This window comes from Hippopotamus amphibius, chromosome 10 (genome assembly GCF_030028045.1).
Source record: "Hippopotamus amphibius kiboko isolate mHipAmp2 chromosome 10, mHipAmp2.hap2, whole genome shotgun sequence".
NCBI lineage: Eukaryota > Metazoa > Chordata > Mammalia > Artiodactyla > Hippopotamidae > Hippopotamus > Hippopotamus amphibius.
In genome coordinates, this window is record NC_080195.1 from 110,603,568 (window position 1) to 110,622,893 (window position 19,326).

A 19,326-nucleotide genomic window follows, 5' to 3' on the forward strand; every position below is an offset into this window, starting at 1 on the left:
CAGAAATAATACAGGATGAGAAACAGTCCCAGGTGATGGTTGCAGGCAGCAAAGCACAAAGCATCTCTGGGGGTGGGAACACTGACTTTGTAGGCACAACACCATCCGTCAGTAAACAGCTCTGTGTACTCTACAGGACTAAGGCAAAGGGATTTTCCCTCCACTTAGCTTATCAATACAACCAATATGTAGGCACATTTTTTTGGAGACCCCAGGCTGCTTTTCCAGAACTGGAAGAGTACAAGCTCCCTTTGCTTCTATTCATACATTCACAAACATGAAGCCCCTGCTAGAACCTAGGCATCGGCACATAACATATGGCAGCTCACATTCCAGTGAGAGGCAGTAGGGTATGATGGATAGCGAGCTGGCTTTTGAGTTAGACAAACCAGGATCTAAATGTTGTCACCACTGCTGACTACTTGTGTGACCTTAGGCAAACTCTCTAATTTATCTGAGCCTCCATTTACTTATTTTGACCAGAGTTTTACCAGAATTTCTCTGCAGTTTGGAGTTCAAGTATATGAACTGCCAACGCAGCACTGATTACCTGTGTTCTCCACTACTGGTGGCTGTTAGTTTGATAATTATTATTGCAATTAGATATATATGAGTTAACAATTCCACTACACTGAGATAAGTATTCTGGGAGACAGAACCACAGGGAAAGCACCTAACCCATGAGAACAGGTAGCAAAAGCACCTGCCTAGAATGGGCAATGTCTCAAAAAATAGATATGAGAAATCAGGGGAAGAAAGGAAGAGGGCTTCTAGCAGATGGCCTGGTATATTTCAATGCATTGAATCAATCAATAGAGGACCAACCTATTTGGGCCACTGAAAGTCATTCAGCAGGAAGCAGGCTGAAGAATGGCTGGTATCAAGGCTAAAAGATAGGCGGAGCCAGTTCCTAAAGGGCTCACATGCCATGTTTACAAGGTCAGGAGCTGAGGCTTTGGTTTGTAGATAACAGGGGTCACTGGGCTGTGTAGCTGAGGAGTGTTTAGGGAGTCACGGAAGCTGCACTATGGGGGATGCTTTAGAGGGAGGACGACTTGCTGGAGTCACTGAAGAAAGGATAGGACACACATTTAAACCAAGGAAATAGACGTGGGAAGGGAGAAACAACAGCTTCAAGGGATATTGAGATGAACTAAGGGTGATTCAGTATCTTTCAGCACCTGCAGGTGTACAGGAGGAGGGGAGCTGACCTGGGCAGTGGGTGATAAAGCTAAGCTATGGGCAATCAAACGGGACACCAGAACGATTCCTTGACTTGCAGTGAAGTTCTTACAGGGACAAGAGAGACCTGGGATAAAGATGCAAGGTCTGGGCTTCCTGGACAATAAATGTGGCAGCTCAAGCCATGAGAGTGGATACGGGAGTGTGTTTAGTGAGAAGAAAATAATTTGGAGGGTGGGGCCTTGGGAAAAATACCATTTTAAAGAGCTGGAAGAAGAGGAGGAGTCTAAAATAAAACTGGAAAACAGCTAGAAAAGTAGGGAGAAATTGGAAGAAGACTGTAGCACCAGTCTGAAATGCCACAGAAGGGTCAAGTAGGTGAACATACCCATCGGCTGAGCTGATGGAGCAGAGAGGTGGCAGAGGACTATTGCCCTGGGCTGGAGAGTCACCACAAAGCCACTGAAGTCATGGAGGCAAAGCGTCATTTCTTTCCTCCTTAAAGCTCTTCTCCATAGCCATCCATTCTGTTCTCCGAAGCTTGGCTTTGTGATACAAGATATTCTCCTTGTCTCTCCCCACAACCCGAAGAGAGGTAATTTGACTTTTCTCATTTCATGACTTTTATCACCAATGATCAAGAGGAAACATAAGACAGCACACAGAACAAACAAGAGGGCCGTACCCAGGCCTTTCAACCAGGGTCCCGTTTCCAGTTTCACCCCCCAAAAATTGGATCTCTCAGTTGAAAATAGGGCTGAAGATAGATCCAGAATAAAACATTAAGAATTGGCCGATGAGGTTTAAATTCAGTGGCCAACTCATCTCAAGCAGACAACTTAAAGGTCCCGTGGAATTTCCTCTTGCGTCATCTTGTCTCCTTTTTGTTGTTAATCTTGAACATGTGCTCTTTGGTGTCGAGGTGGTTAGAGGCTGAGTCCTGTTGGGCTGCCTTACATTTGTGTAGAGAGCAGACCTAGAGTCAGAAGAAGCGTCTCTCTAATTCAATTATACATCAATTTTTGTTGACATCAGTGACACAGTGGGAAAAATGTTAGATATTCGAAAACGAAATGTATTTGTAACCGCTATTGCATAGGAAACCAACTCAGAAATTAAGCTAAGGCATACTGTTCAAATTAGACCGAAGTAGTCGTTCAAAACTTGTACTGGATACACAAACATGAATTGTTGAGTAGATTTTGCGAATTAAGAGAATCATTTTATTTGTCAATGTGTGAGTGTGTATATTCACTCACAAATATGTATTAGTGGCTATAGGTGTGTGTGGTTTCTTTTTTTCTTGTCTTCTTTTGGACAGAGAGCATTTATAACCCACCGACTCCCAACCCACAGGCTCCCGTTAGGGAGAGGGTGTATGGAGGGTGGTCCTTATTAGTCAGAAACTCCTGACGTAGCACTCTACCACTTAACATTAGCACCCCAGGATCTTTGACCATCAGAAGTGGTCAAGACCTTGGTTTCCAGCTACGCTTCTCATAAAGGAAGTTTCCAGATAGAAACCCAACACTAGAAAAGAATTGCTGACTCCAGGACTGTTTTGTAACACTGGACGGTGACTTATAAACAGTGCTTTTTTTTTCTAAATGAAATCAGCCAGTGCCCCTGAACTTTCTCCCATAGGTAAAGCCATGTGCCAGCATGCTCCTCAGAGGCTTCCTTCTCTGTGAGAGGAGTCAGCCTTCATGCCCCTACAGCTTCCTTTGCTTGGAATGATTTACCTTCTCTCCTCTGCTCTTGAGTGGTACTAGTTGCAGCTGTCTGTGGGTGTCACCAGAACACAGTTACTGGAACCACCTTCCATGTTCTGTGCTGTGTGTTTCAGATGAGAAACCAGGGTTGCAAAAGGCTGATTGCAACGCAAAGTGTAGCCACCTCCAGCCTCAGCATCACATCACCTGGGAGCTGGTTACAAATGCAGCTCCTCAGACCTCAGTCCAGGCCTTCTAAATCAGAATCTGCATTTTGACATAATCTCCAGGGAACCTGTCTGCACATTAAAGTGTAATAAGCACTGGTCTAAAGCAGTGGATTAAATATATACAATCCCCCTCTGAGTGCACACACACACACACACACACACACAAGAACACTCTGGGACAAATATGCACCATACATAAGATTTTTGTCCTTTACTAATATATGATATACACTTTAAAATATGCATAAAACACAAACATTTAAAAGGATAAAGCAGAAGCTTCAAGTGAATAATTCTATTACTGTCTTACTGTACCCTCTTAGCTTACATTGGAGACCTCTGTTCTAAGGAAGCAAGTAGAGAGATGAAAGAAATCTTAGAACCCTATATATATATAGGATGCTTAAGGCCTCAGGAAATACAAAACACACATAGAAAGTAATTTGTTGAGCTAAATTGAATATATTTATGCCTCCCATAGGTAAAATCATGTGCCCAGCATAGGCATTTATATTTAGTGTTTATTGATTTCATCAGGTTAAGAAATGGAAACCCCATTTTCTCTTCAAAGTAAGATGCTGTCAGATATTCTTTGGGCTATGAATCAAAATAGGAAGTCTAAAATTTTATTTCTGGTTTAGTCATCCAAGTCAGTAATATATTTGGTCTCCTCTCTGACATATCTAGCTTTGGACTAGGCTCCCCTGTGACCTAGAACATAACTGTTGTACCTCAGTACTAAACCTGGATGGCTCTGAGTTCACTGGAATGGCATCTCTGCCCACTCTGTTCCTTCCTCCAACAGCAGGTCCTCCCCATGTGGCAGGCCTTGTGTTGGCATTGGGGTTAAAAGACAAACGGATCACTCACCCCACAGAGCCTGGTTTAAGGAGAAAAAAAAAGCTTCAAATCAAATCATTAGCAACGCATAAGTGTCACCATGAGTGTGGACAACTTGCAAAATGCAGAAGAGAGGAATAAGAGGAACTCCCCCCCCCACCCCCGCCACCCCTGGAAGCTGCAGGAGGTGAGAAGTGAGCTGGGCCTTAAGGGGTGAATAGGAGTTTGCCAGGCACAGGGGACAGAGAAGGAATCTGGGGTAAAGGGACCTGCCTGGGCGAAGGTGTTGGGCAGGAAACCTGCTTTATCAGCGTTCTTCTTAGGTGAAGTGCAAACTCTTCTAACTCAGTTAATTAAAGGAAATAATTTAAATTGACATGAAATAATAACCCTGAACACTTACTGAACAGTAGGCTCTTGGGTTTGTAGAATTGAAATGGCTCTGAGAGTAAATTATTTCATATGGTTTGGCCACGGCAGTGTGTGGAAAGTTTCTCAGCAGAGCACAGTAAGTACTTCTCATTTACAGTAAAATCTGGAATGTTTGGGAATGATCTGTGCTAGGGAAATTGAATTTTCAGATTAACTGCATAAAAATGGAAAGTCCGGTTAAAAAAAACCTTCCTAATTTTGTTTTCCTTTGAAGAGATAACTGCTGTTAACATTTTAGAGACCTTTCATTTTAATCTTATCTAGAAAGAGAAAAGCAGAGCACTGATCCTGTCTTTTCAGCTTTACCTAATGCCTTTTTGAAATTTAACATGTTTAGCACTTTGCCATGACTTTTAAAGACTACATACTATTTCAGCTTCTAAATATTTTATACATTTAAAATCATGTGTGTATTACTGATGATCTAGGTTGGTTTGGAGGTTTTAACATTGCAACTAATGTAGAGAACACTCTTGTAATATGTAGTATGAACAGTCCTGTAATATGTAACCCTGAGGCATATTTCTTATTCATTCTTAGACATCAATTTACCGAGTCAAAGATTATAAATAGCTTTAAACTTTGGTTATACATTGTCAAATTGCCGCCAAAAAAGTTGTGCCAAATTACTCCATCCGAGGCCGTGTATGAAGCCATTCGTCTGTACATGCTTGTGAATACAGAATGTTAACATGTCTCTTAAAACTTCTGATTATTTGATCAGTGAAAAGCTGTGTTTCTTGGACCTCTGGCTCCTTCTTGGTCTCATTTGCCAACGTCTCGTGCTCTGCCTGGCCCCGAGGCTCAGTCTGGGACTGCTTTTCCTACACCCTATGTCTTGGAGAATCTCATGCACGTCAATGTTTCACATTCTATTTGTAGACTTAAACAGTAAAGGCGGCTCCCACCCCCACCCCCATCCCTCTCATTTGAACATCAGATCCATCAGCACAGACCCCAGTTCTCTTCCAAGGCAGCCCGAGTGCACTCCCTCAAACCTCAGCCCCAGGGCTGGATCCTGTTTCTGTATTGAGATTGTGTATCAGAGCAAGCTCCATGCTGATATAACATCAAGACATTCTAACAGCGTGGGTATCTGATAAGGTATGAGTGGTTTTTAGCTACAGAGGAAGAGCCAGTGTCCCCTGAATCAGTAACACACTCACATCCAATCCACCTTTTTCATGCCAGAAAGTCAGAAGTCATCTCTGAGACCTTGTCTGCCCCTCCAGTTCTCCCCATCCACGTGCCAGAGCTGCCTATTGACTCTGTCTGGAACATGAAACTCGGAGCCCCTGGCTCCTCCAGGGCCACTGGCACCATCCTTGTCCGCACATCAGTCATTTTAGCTTGGATTCCTGAAAGCACCTGATAACCCGGCTTCCAACATCTACGCTTGCCTCTTTCCAACCCATTCCCGTGTCACGTCACAAATGATGACTTTAAAGAGCAAGTCTGATCCTATCTCTTCCTTAATCAAAATCCTGAGATGCTGCTTGTTCAGCTAGGAAGATGCTGATGGTCCTCAAGGGGCGCCCCCCGAGCCCTGCATGGTGTGGCTCAGCCCTAAGCTCCTGCTCTACCCCCTCCATCCCCCTACATGCTCCCCAACTCAGCACCCTTCCTCACTTCCTGGAAGGTGCAAGCTCCAGGCCTTTGCAAATGCCATGTGGCCCTGTGCCCTGAACACTCTTCTCTCTCCCAGCCTGCCTCCTTACCTGCCAAGTGCTCGTCCTTCATGTCTCCACCTTAATGCCACCTCCCCAAGGAATTCTTCCTGGAACCCCAGGCTGGGACATGTTATGCACCCCATGTTCTATTCTAATGATTTACTTAACACCTCCCTTCCCTTTCTGTAAACTACATGAAAGTGAGGACCAAGTCAGTCTTCTTCCTTGCCGGATCTCCAGGCCCCTGCGCCATGCAGCACATAGTAGGTGCTCAATAAACTCTTGGTGTATGAATGAATGAATAATTGTTGAAATATCCTCAAGTTTTTTTTTTTTTTACCTTTTAATTTATTTTTGAATTGTTTACTTATAAATGTTACTGTGTGGGGGGAAAAGATTCTTATTGACTTAAGAACTTTCTGTCATCTGTGATAAATTTCCTTTGGATAAGTCATGTTTTGTGTGTTTTGTTTATTGTAAACATATAATGATAACAGCTAACTCTTATATAATCATTAGTGTGAACAGGCAGAGTTACAGTGCTTCATACCACCCTATCCTGAATGAGCATGACTACTAGTGTTGGTCTCCAGAGGAGGAAACTGAATACAGAGGGGTTAAATAAGTTGTTGAAAGTCACACAGCAACTATTAACAGAAGCAGGACCCTGTACTCTTAACCTTTACACTACGCTGCCTCTGAAGAAGTGTTTCTTTTTTTTTTTTTTTAAAGTACGGAGGAGGTAATATTCAATCTGCCCTTTGAAGAACAGGTGGAATTTGACGGAGAAGGAAAGAGCAGGACAAGCACCCTTAGGAAGGAGCATCTGCTTGTCATGGAGCCATGAACACTCTGAGCAGTCAGGAAAAGGCAAGTATGAGCCCGGCTAAATCCTGGAGGCAAAGGAGTGAAGAGGGTACGAGAGCCAGGGCTTAGAAGAGCCTTTTGCTTTGCAAAGGTGATCAGGATTTATCCTGTCAGCAGTAGAGCCTGCTGGAGGATCTGTAAAGGGGGTTATTGTCTGCATTACCCTGTAGATGAGTAAGCTTTCTTTTTTCCTGGTAAGAGTTATGATGAAATCATGGTAATATAAAGTTGCATGCAACCAAACAGTGTGTTAACTGTAAAAGTTCAGCTTCACAGTTCTGAGAAATGCAGCCCTTGAGGCTGTGAAAACAGAATTACGTGTGTACCTGAGCTGCTATTTCCTCCTTGGTTTCCAAGTAAGAAACTGTACCATCACTTCCAGAGGAGGGGGTGTTGGACTGTCTCCCCATGGGTATCGTTGCTCCAATGTCATGAGCACCAAGAGAATGGGCACTGCCAACACTAGTGCCCCTAATGATGTCCTAGTGGAAAGGGAGTTAACGGCAATTCTAATTGTGAAATACCTCGACTATTCTTCAAGAAGAAACAGCATCTATCTGAAAGGCTCATTTCTGACAATGGCAAGAGAGTGTTGGTAGGGAAATGAACCAAGAAGGATAGGTTGGCCCGACTTCTGGGAGCTCTCAGAATTACCGTGTGTAGACGCCTCACTCATGGTAGGGTTTACACCCAGGTCCACGGAGCCTAGAGAGATTAGGGGTAGAATCCGGAATGTCCATGACCTAGGATGGTGGGGAGGGATGGAGGTGGGGCAGGGGAAGAGGAACTGTTTATTCTCAATCACCTCTAACTTAGACTTATTTTTTTACTACGAATGTGTAACACACCATCATTTTAGCCTAAATTGTGATTTGTCATGCTGAAAGTCACAGTATTTCAACATGTGAGATCGTGAAATAACATTTCTGTTCACCACCCTTTCAAGACACTAGCTCTTCTTAATTAATACTTGAAAATGAAGCACATTTCATTCTTAAAATATTTTAGTGAGTGCCTTTTAATATTATTGGTATCTTTTGTAGTCATATTTAGTTTATTTTTATCTATTTAAACAAATTCTGCAAAGGCAGTCTTAGGTCTTACCTGTCTGCCAAAAAGAACTATAACACAACGATGGTTAAGAATCCCTGAGCTCTTGATACACAGAGAACAGACTTGCAGTTGCCAACAGGGAATGGGGGAAGGGATGGAGTGAGAGTTTGGGGTTAGCAGATGCAAACTGTTATATCAATATACAGAATGGATAAACAACACGGTCCTGCTGTAGAGCACAGGGAACTATATTCAGTATCCTGTGATAAACCATAATGGAAAAGAATATGTAAAAGAATACATATATATATTTATTTATATGTATCTGAATCACTTTGCTGTACAGGAGAAATTAATACAACATTGTAAATCAACTCTACTTCAATAAAATAAACTAAAAAAAAAAAAAAAAAAGAATCCCTGAGCTAAAATATTAGAAATGGGATCAGCTTACTAGACTCACTAGACTTCCTGACACCCTCTGGTGTACCATGCTTGAAAAAGCTTTTATCCCATAATGGTTAGAGCTGTTTCTAGGAGTCCTAGTACTGGGAAAATCTGGGTTGCTGATCTTCTAAGAAAGTTGTCTATACATTGAACCTTGTCTTTGAATTTTTTGACCTTCTGAGCTACTCTTGAGCAGCAATCTGCTCTTCCCTAGGGATGCCAGATTTAGCAAATAAAAATATGAGACACCTTTGTACTATATCTATATGGTATATATATAGATTTCAAATAAACAATGACTAATTTTGAGTATAAGTATATATCAGAAATTGCATGGGACATACTTAAACTAAAAATTATTTGTTGTCCACATGAAATTCAGTTTTAACTCAACATCTTGTATTTTACCTGGCAACCCTACAAACACCAAAATTGGGCCAGTATCCCCCAACTAATTAACTACAGGTGGTTAGAACGTGTTTTCTTACATCGTTTACTGATGGACATTAGTTAACTGCCAAAGGTCTCAGACTTTGATTAAACGTGAAGGTATTTTGAAGTCTGAACTTTTCTTATTATCACCCAGTGATCACAAACACCTGTGTTTTCAACTTTGGGACAAGCAGACAGCTCAGAAGTATTACCAGTCCTTAGAACACACTGACCACCATCGAAGAATTTTGGTGTTAACTGTGTCCCCCCGAGACCCTGTAATAATCCAGTTTCCACATCAGAGAAATGTGGTCAAAGTTTAGATGGATAGTGAAACCGAATTTCAAAACCTTTTGACAGTCATTCCATTGTTAAATAACTAGTTTCCAAATCAAGCAAAAATAATTTCCTAATTTCCAAAAATTTCATAATTTCCTTTTTCTGGAATGAGATTCCAATCATGAAAATAAGAAGCATAGAAATCACCAAGGAGAATTTCATGCTTGCATCCAGGTGAATCACACCAAAGCCCATTAATCACCAACTGATTGAGGCCAACAATTCCAAATTTATTTTTAACAGAAGAAAAAGTAGTGACCATGAAGCCAGAAAAACCAGCCAGCCTGATATCAGTACGTATGTTTATAACGTGATATGTTTTCTATATTTCTATGACTTCATCATGGTAAAAAATATTATAAACATGAGACAAAGAAAGATAGATGTGAGTGGTTAAAGGCGGTGGGCTCAGTGTCTCAGTGAGTGAGAGATATATTTAGGGAAAAATCAATCTGAATGTTGCAAATTAAATAATGATGCGATGTAAAATGCAATGATCTGGCCTCAAGCAACTTTTGAAGGACAGAGATGGCGGTTTGAGAACACAAACTTGCTTGCTTGTTTTCCGTTTTTTTCTTGGCTTTTCAGTGCTCTGACTATGCCCAGTTTGAAGTTTCATTAAGTAGAATACACTAAATACAATACTAGTTTCTAGCAGTACCATCTGCAAAAATAGATGCCTTCCGTTCTGAACTATTTCCAGGTTATGGATTATGATCAAATCCAAAGCTCTACATTTGCATCTCCTTATCGAAAGGGGACCATTCGGAGCCGTCGTGTCTGTGTTACATTTGAACCAATCCAGACAAGAACAGTGCGTAAGATTCCATGAGCTAGTTAAATCTCTTCCCTAAAGAGAAAATTGGGGGCAGTGCCTTAGGGAGGCTAATGCAATCCAATCCGCCTTGTTTTTTTTCTTCCCCTCAGACATAAATTTTCCTGTTTTACCAGTCATCTTGCAACAATGCATGCCCAAGCCATGCTGTGATTAGAGGGGAGTATATGCTTATTACCCAAGTTCTTCACATGTTGGAGCACAGAGAGATCAAGGGTGGTAAACCAAAGGAAATTTCCATTTGCTTTTTAGCTGCTGCGCATTCTTACTCTATAGGAAAGTTAGCTGTTATTAAGTAATGATGTTCAGCTGAAGTTGGTCACTCATAACAACAGACAGATGTATAATGTTTTATTTGGGTTAGCCAGCTCTCTCCCAAATAAAGGGCCTGAAATTAAACTGTCTTTACAAAAATATTCAGCAAATGATACCTTTTTCCAGTGCTCGGATTCTTTGCCATGGAAAATGGAAAATGAGTCTCCTAGTGAACCCAGTATCTGTTTAAACTTGTCTTTGCCTGGAGAAAGCGATGTTCTACGGGACGAAAAAAATGTTAAAAGAATCTGCATTGAGGAGGAAAGGGTATAACTATGTAAACCGCATTTAGAGATAGAAAAGGATGTTTTAGTTACTTATGGAATTTGAAACAATAATAATGGAATGGAAACATAGGAAAAAGGCTAAATATTTGACCGCAGAGGCAAATTGGATCATTAGATGTTCACATGCAATGTAAAATGTGGGATTTCTCTTTAAAGCAGTACTTGTTGCTTTTCCAATGTATAATAAGGCAAAAGAAAGACTTTGCCAGTTCTCCAAGCCAGCTACATAATCCTTTCGGAAGTTGGGTGCTTTTAAGACACTGTTCTGATTCAGTGGCTCTAGTGTGGGACCCAACAGCTGGCATTTCTTTTTCTTTTTAATTAATTAATTAATTAATTGGCTGCATTGGGTCTTTGTTGCTGCTAGCCGGCTTTCTCTAGTTGCGGCGAGCAGGGGCTACTCTTTGTTGCAATGTGTGGATCACAGGCTCTAGGCTTGTGGGCCTCAGTAGTTGTCGTGCACAGGCTCAATAGTTGTGGCTAGCAGACCCTAGAGCATAGGCTCAGTAGTTGTGGTGCGTGGGCTTAGTTGTTCTGCAGTATGTGGGATCTTCCCAGACCAGGGATCGAACCCATGTCCCCTGCATTGGCAGGTGGATTTTTAACCACCGCACCACCAGGGAAGTCCCAGAGCTGGCATTTCTGATGAACGTTTTTAAGTGACGTTGGTGCTGCCTGCTTCTATCTCATGCTGCCCTGTCTTCAGGGCCCAGGGAGATAGATAGCTCATCTCAAGATATTTCATGACCACCAAGACAGATACCTGCCCGTCAAATGGACTAAGACTCACAAAGCCTTGTTTCCAGCCCTACTCCTGCCACTGGCTGAGTGACGTTGAATAAATCACTCAACCTTTGTGATCCTCTTCTTCCCCACATAGAAAGTGCAAAGTTTCAACCAGATCAGCACTCCTCGGAGTGTTCCCAAATGTCAGATAGAGGCCAGATTTACAGAGCTAAGCATGTTTCTTTGCAGCAGAACGTCTCAGACCCTGTAATATACAAATGTGCAGTGTGCATCTCCAGTGGGTGGAGACAGTGGGGTGCTTGAGGTTCAGTAGGCAAAGCTTCCCAAATTACCTGACCACAAATTGCCTTATTTGTGGAACACCTATACCAATCACCTACGGGAAGCCTGAGCAAGGGGACCACTAAGTTTCTTCTATCAGTTTCAGGTCCCTCAGCCCTAATCTGGGATCTTTCCTCCGGCCTCTGACGTTCTCAGCCAGTGAAACCCCAAAGCTACTGTAGGATGATGTCCATCATCCAAGGAAGAAAACTTAGAGCATTTTTAAACCAATTGCTTTCTTTTTCCCCAGAATTCTCATTTTTCCCCTCAAGACAATTCACCCAAACTTTTGTTCCCTGGGATACCTTTCCTGGCTAACTGAAAACTGCCCCTGACAGCTACCATATTTTTACATTCAGCCTCACTGATTTTTTCCTTCCTTCTCACACCAAGGCGCCCACTCTTTTGCTTGAAAGTAATGATACTAAACTTTCAGGCAACTCAGTTCATGTGCTTGTGAATTTCCCACAGATTCTATACAGTGCTAACTGGTGAAGAGTATAGGTCATGATCTCAAGGTGTGGTCTCAAGACCGGCAGCCACAGCATCACCTGCGAACTTATTAGAAATGCAGATCCCCAGGCTTTCCTCTAGACCCACTGAATCAGAGACTCTGGGCCCCAGCCATGTGTATTTCAAGACCTCCACGTGATTCTGATGCTCCCTGGAGATGGCGAACTCACATTATGGAGATGAGAAGCGAGGATTACAGGCTCAAAGAGACCTTGTGCTGTATCCGTTTCCTTACCTGGAAGACAGGAACACCTGTATTAACTCTTTCAGAATCTGAGAGCTAAATTAATATATGGCATCTTATATAAGGTCTGGCACAGGATAAACCACAAATCAAAGCTGTTTTTTCTATAAGGGCTACTAACAGGTCATATGCAGGAGCTTATTTTACGATGCCTTGCACTGCGCCGTCAGGAGTGATGTATGTGGGTTAGTGTTGAGGGCAGAAGTTCACGGTGGTCAGGAGCACAGGCGTGAAGACAGATCTGCTTTGCCAACGAGGTCCTGCATGTATTAACTTCATGAACATGTGTACATTATTGAATCTCTCTAAGCTTAGTTTCCTCATTTAGAAAATCAAGGAAACACTTTCTTCATAAGGTCAAGAGAAGGATTAAATAAAATACTGTCTGGAATTGCATTGAAAAGGGCCTGATCCTTTTTCATGACATAATGTTTAATTAATGACATAATGCCTGGTGTGTCTGTCATCACAGATTAAGAGGTCACCAGGTCCTTAACCAAGGGCTTCTTGCTCCACAAAAATGAGTGGCAGAATCTGAGGCTTTTATATCTTGCCCTGAAAAATTGTCTCATCATCATAAATTTAAGTACCATTTAGAAGTAATTGAATGAGAATTATTCACTTTTTCTATGTCATCCTTAGGGAACAGGCAAGTCTTTCTTCCACTGAAATCTTGTGAGATTTGTATTTATTTTTCTATTAAGTGTTTAGCCACAGACCAACATTCGAAGTTTACCCTGAGGGATATTTCAACACTTTACTTGTTTTCTTTAGATACAGTAACTTTTAGATCAGATGTTTAATCCTAAAATACAAAAATATGTAGTAAGAGCATCACTGAGGGCAGACTTTCACTAGGTTTTGCCTCAATAACAAAGAAGTCCAACAATTCAACCAGGAAACAAGAGTTTTTTTCTTACCTGTGTTACAAGTCAACTTTGGATCAGCTGTATGTAGCTCAGCTCTAAGTGTCCCTCCACTCCCTGCCACTGGTCCAGAGGAGGGAACAGTCCAATCAGAGCCTCACCTGAAAGCAGTGGCACAACCGTGCCACGCTTATGCCTCTGTTCAGGTGAGGCTTGAGTCACTGCAACTCACACGCCATTGGCTGAAGCAGTCACATGACCACGTCTGATACAAAAGGGTGAAAACACACTCTCCCACAGGGACAAACCTAGGGAAGGATTCTCATGGATGAACCCCACAGAGAGGATCAGTTAGTAACTAGAAGCAACAAGTACCACAGCAACCAAAACTGACATGGCTCTACCAATGAGGTTCCAAGTTCATGTCTTCAAAACACAGATCATTAGGACCCGTGAATCTGCCATAACCTTGACGGGTGTTTCCCTTCAGAGCCTCTTGCTCCTCACAAAGAAGAATGTCCAACTTCACCGCCTCCTCAAAGCTGCCACTCCTTCCAGCCATCTTCAGTCCTCAATGGCCTGAGAGGAAAAATGGGTTTGCAGAAGGAAAGAGTAATTTCCCCAAGCAGATGAAACCAAAGGCCACCCTTGGGAATCTGCTAAGAGTCAACTTTGGGCACCTTGTTGTCTTCAATGAACTTGTCCTGTTTTGAGACCACCTGGGCAAAATCATCCGTGTCCTCAGCTGACCCTAATGAAGTCAAGAAGTGGATTCAGAACAGGGACCCCTGCCACGGAAGCGAGTCCTAGGCTGCTTCGAAGAGCAGGTGGAAGATGGTACGGGGCCAGTGCCAAAGGGCCCAGTGCCTGCACTTGTGCAGCCACAGTCACAGGATCCAAGAAAGGATAGCTAAGCCCCACTGAGCTTATTTTCCATTATTTTTAAACCTTTTTGAGCTCAGTGAACCCCGACTACATTCTTGTCAAGCACTTTTTCTCTCCTTAATATTTAAACCCGTGTACCCTTAAAGTGAGATTTCAGCCAGGTGTTTCAGATGCGCAGCAAAGAGAGAGATCATCAAAGGATTGTTCTGTCAGAAACATTTGACATCCGAAAAAGCTTTTGAAGCAACTTTTCTTACAAACACGAAGCTGTTTGGCCAGTGTTTTCAAGTCAGAGTCCCTCAAATGCTAATTTTAGTCTGGAAGTCCACCATTATGGTTGGATTTGGATTTCAATCTTCCAAGCCTCACCACCCCATCTATAGAATGACAACACTTGAGGCCTGGTTGAGAAATTCCAGGTTTAGGGAGCTGCTGCCTCACCATTTTTAAAAGTTATTTTTCTGCAGGTGCATATACTTTGTTAACCCACTGTGGAACACAAGCAGTTTTTCCCAGGATGGGCGAACTAAAAACTTCCAAAATTGTTTTTAACTTAATTTTTTAAATTAATTTATTTATATATTTTTGGCTACATTGGATCTCTGTTGCTGCACTCAGGCTTTCTCTAGTTGTGGCAAGTGGGGGCTACTCTTTGCTGTGGTGCACGGGATTCTCATTGCAGTGGCTTCTCTTGTTGCAGAGCACGGGCTCTAGACTCATGGGCTTCAGTAGTTGTGGCTCGCGGGCTCTAGAGCGCAGGCTCAGTAGTTGTGGCAAATGGACTTAGTTGCTCCGAAGCATGTGGGATCTTCCCAGACCAGGGATCGAACCCATGTTCCCTGAATTGGCAGGAGGATTCTTAACCACTTCCCCACCAGGGAAGTACAAAAACTTCCAAAATTTGACTCAACAGAGCTCTAAGTTTTTAGAAGGGCTCAGTGTTGTGCTAGCTAGGAGGAAAAAAAAAATCATTCTTAAAGCATATTTATTTTTTTCCTAGCCAAGCATGACATGAAAGCTAGTTGTATTATCCCATTGTTGAGAGTTATATACCCTGTAAACACAGGTTGGCTAGTAAAAGTGGTGGGTGAAAGTCTATTGTAGATATGAGACACTGTCTGTGCTTAATTTTGGCTAATATTTCTACTAATGTTATTTATATTATTTTATAATATATTTAATAAATGTGAATAATATAGCATATCTATATATTTACCATAAATGTTATATAACATAAATTTAATAATATATAATGTTTACATATCCTATAACATAATATTTACTTGACATTTATGTGATAAATAGAAATAATTTGTTATAGTTTTGATCAGATTCTCCATATATTGCTGCTTTAAAAATTAATCCTTAGCCTTGGACCACTGGGTCATTGGCACTCATTTGTCTTGCTGAAGATTCTGAAAAGTAATAAACAGTTTTCTCCATGTCCACGTGCAATAGTATTATTTTAGAATGCTAAGGGCAAGTGAGGGATGGGATATTTATCAAGGTGGGAGGAAGCCGTTAAGCTGTTGATAGGATCCAACATCTGTATCCCAGTGTGGTGGTTCTCAGTGTTTGTTCCTGGAGCAGAAGCCTCACCTGGGAACTGTTTAGACATGCTAATTCTTGGGCTCCACCCTAAACCTACAGAGTCAGAGACCCCAAGCCTTCCAGGCGGTTCTGATGCAGCTAAAGTCTGAGCACCCTTGTCAGGCTGGTCGAGAGCGTAAGTACAACAACTTCACAGGGACCTCACTGCCAGGCACCAGCTCTTGAGAACTTGGATGAGTCACAGAACCTCTTCGTGTCTCCGTTTCCTCCTCAGGGGGATGATATGAGTGTTAATTTCGTTCATACACGGAAAGCACCTAGCAGAGTGGCTCGTACATGGCTCTAGTGTTATCTGTTTATGGTGATGATGATTGCTGCTGGCGACCTGAAGCTTCAGTATCATTGTCACTTATCTGAATCTTTATTTTATTTTGGTCATTTTCTTATCTGGCTCTTTCCTGCTTGGGACCATTTCTCGCTCTATCTGGACTCTTCTTGCCTAGTATTGGTCAGGGACTTTCTGGCCACTTGCAGGTTGATTTCTTTCTGACGGAACAGTGTGCTCCAACTGACAGTAATTAATTTCTTTCACCTTCCATTCCTACCAGATCTCCTTTCTTGGACAGAAGTCCCCCCTCCCCCAAGGATGGTGATGGGGACTTCCTTTCCATTTTTTCCATTCTCATTGTTTTGTGTCCAACACTGCAAGGTGGTTCTTCGTATACATAAGTATCTTTTCCAATGTGCCTACTGTTTAATTCTGTTTCCAAAATGTGTTTTTTTCCCCTTTATCTCCAGAAAACAAATGCTACACAGCCTAAGCACTAAGTGACTTCATGCCATGTGTACATTACTGACTTGAAATAGGAGACTGTAATACTGAGCTCTCCATTCAGTAGTTTCAAGGACTTTACTTCAATAAAACATTGCCATTCTAAGAATTACAATCCCAACCCCCATGTTGGAATCATATGATGAAAACTGGAGACATAAGTACAATTTCCAGAGACTAAAGAAAACTGCTAATGGTTTGTATGGAATATTGCTTCTTTGTGGGATTAGGAGAGGGAAAATTAGAAGATAGTCTCTTTTATCATTCTTTCCATCCTTAACTTTTGGGAAATGGTTATGGTCCCTTAATATTTTAGAAGTGAAGCCAGGTAGATTGCAGGATCTAGGGGGGGAAATCTAAAGCAGTAACATAAAATTATATGAAAGAAGAGTGTGCAATGAAGTAAATTTCATTAAAGAAGTCTGCTGAGGAATGAAATACTATAAATTAAGAGATATAATAAAGTGTAAAAGATAAAGCGTGCAGGTAAAAATAAATGGGTACAAAGAAGGAGATAGTGGGTCTTAACAGAGCAATGATGTAGCTGTCATTTGCCAAACACACCAGGAGAATCCAGTATATAAAATCCAGTATTTTAAAGGCTTTACAAGCTGACAATTGGGACTACTTAAATGATAAAAGAGTAATTATTGTAATTATTTACAATAATTAGTGGATCAGAAAAGAAGTATGAAGTACATGTATGTCTCTGTGTATAAGACAGATTAAAAATGCGGGGAGATATATATGTATACTTTAGGAAGAAGTATTTCAGAAAAGCAGCATGCAAAAGTATCTAGTGGATTGAGAACAGATCGCACTAAACTTTGGAGGTTTAAGAGGGATTTGTGTACTGACAAGAACTCTGGTCTAGCTTCCAAAGACTCTGGACCTTGTTCTTTCTGCCATGAACCATCTGTATGATGAAGACAAGTCACTGCAACCTCCCAGTTCCCCTCCTTTGAAGAACGCATGTCAAATGCCTTGGTTTGGACATTCTTTCTTTTTGACTCTAATGTTCTATGACTCAACAGTAATAATGCATTTCCACAGGCGGTAAAAATATTCTAGACTCTTCCCTTCCAATTCTCACTGTTTACTTCCTCTGCACTTCCCCTTCCTGCCTCCCTGTTTGCCGGTCAGTTGATAGTGGGCTTCAGTGGGGGTGAGTTAACCCACTCTTTCCAGGGTGTTTTACTAGCGAGCCCCCTCCAGAGGGCGGGGATTCTACAGTGAGGGCTGTGGCTGGGGCTTCAATTTCATTCCTAAAACACTCCTTGAGCTTGGATCTCTTCTGGGCACCACACCAGATCACCAGGGGTTGGAAGGTGAATGCTGGGGCCCTAGCCCTTGGGGGAATCAGTAAGGGTCAGTTTCACTGGGTCAGTTTCTTAGTAAACACCTGTGAACACCACCTGTCCCTCTTTCTTTCAGGAAGTAGCAGAGTCCCATGGTAGCCAGGTGGGCGAAGGGGAGCGAGGACAGTCTACCTGCTTTGAAGAAGACGCCATCTGACCTGCGGAGTGAGTGACCAGGTAGCAGCCGGCTCTGAGGGCACAGGGTGTTGAGAGGGAGGGAGTGGGCGTTTACTCTCTGTCTAAAGAGAGATGCTAATGCCAAGACCCCGCCCCCACCCAGAGACTCTAGGTTTTCTTCCCCCCACACATGCCGCCATCCTCTGATAGCCATTGGTGTCACTGATTCCAGCAATAGTTGTGCAAAAATGCAGCACAAGAGATTTCAGCAGAAAGAAGGAAAAGAGTCAGCTCAGCCCAAGCCTGGCCCCGTTGCCCCTTTGAAAGAGAGGTTAAAATAGAAGCTTTATGGTGCTGCCTTCACAGAGAGAGGGCCAAGTTTCCCAGAATCTGGTGGAAGGCTGAGCTTGGAGTCTAGCTGGTGCCACAGGACCCCTGGGCATCGTTCACATGAGAAAACCTAAGCTTCTGTTTTTATTTCAGTGGGTTGAATGGCATGCACTTTCCCCTACCGGTTTCTTTTTTTTTTTAAGTGCATGAAATTACTTGTCCATAAGCTGCATTTGTCTTTGGCAGCGCCCGTGTTCTGAGCTTGACTATGCATTTGGGCATGCCAGCATGGCGTTAACGTTTTTAAACTTTCATTGTGGTCGCTTTCCTCTGGGTTACTGAGAAGTGCCGCTGAGGGTCTGATAAAGCCCATGCTAAATTACATCTTGTACTTTTCATCTAAATTGATCCCCAAATAAATGGAATAGTCTTCAACATGTAAAATAATTTCTGAATAGCTAAGGGCGCTTCTTTGCAAAGAAAATGAAAAAATGATTCTCCTCTCTGAGAAAAAAAAAATCATTTCAAGGGGCATTCAGTAAATGACCCACTCTTAATAACATAACAGGAAAATTAGAAAGCCCAACAGATTTACTGCATCCTCAACAGGTGTTATCCTGTGATGGATACAGTTTCAGATTCCTTGAATGGATTTGCCCAGAGGATTACTTTCGAAACTTCTATTGAGATAACACTGCTCTGACAGCACAGATTATTGCATGAATCACAGACCACTGTATACCAGTTCCTTTTTAAAGGGAGAAATTTTTTTATTATTGTTCTTAAAATGCCAATGAGGTGGAAAAAACATAACAACCAGGTAGAGTGACCCTGTAATCACTCACATTATGTTTTTCAAGGAATGTAGGAGTGATTTATCTCAGCCACCAGGCAGGCACTATAAGATGTTGTGTGGCCTCA

At 42.1% G+C, this 19,326-nt stretch overlaps 1 protein-coding gene across 3 annotated transcripts in view; it reads left to right on the forward strand.

Moving 5' to 3' along the window:
• Window positions 1-19,326, forward strand: part of KCNJ15 (potassium inwardly rectifying channel subfamily J member 15) — a 54,816-nt gene that overhangs the window by 27,423 nt on the left and 8,067 nt on the right. For all 3 annotated transcript variants that reach the window (XM_057697875.1, XM_057697876.1, XM_057697877.1), the window contains exons 2-3: window positions 6,799-6,940; window positions 18,039-18,135. The gene's annotated coding sequence lies outside the window, so the exon portion shown is untranslated. The remainder of the gene's footprint in view (window positions 1-6,798; window positions 6,941-18,038; window positions 18,136-19,326) is intronic.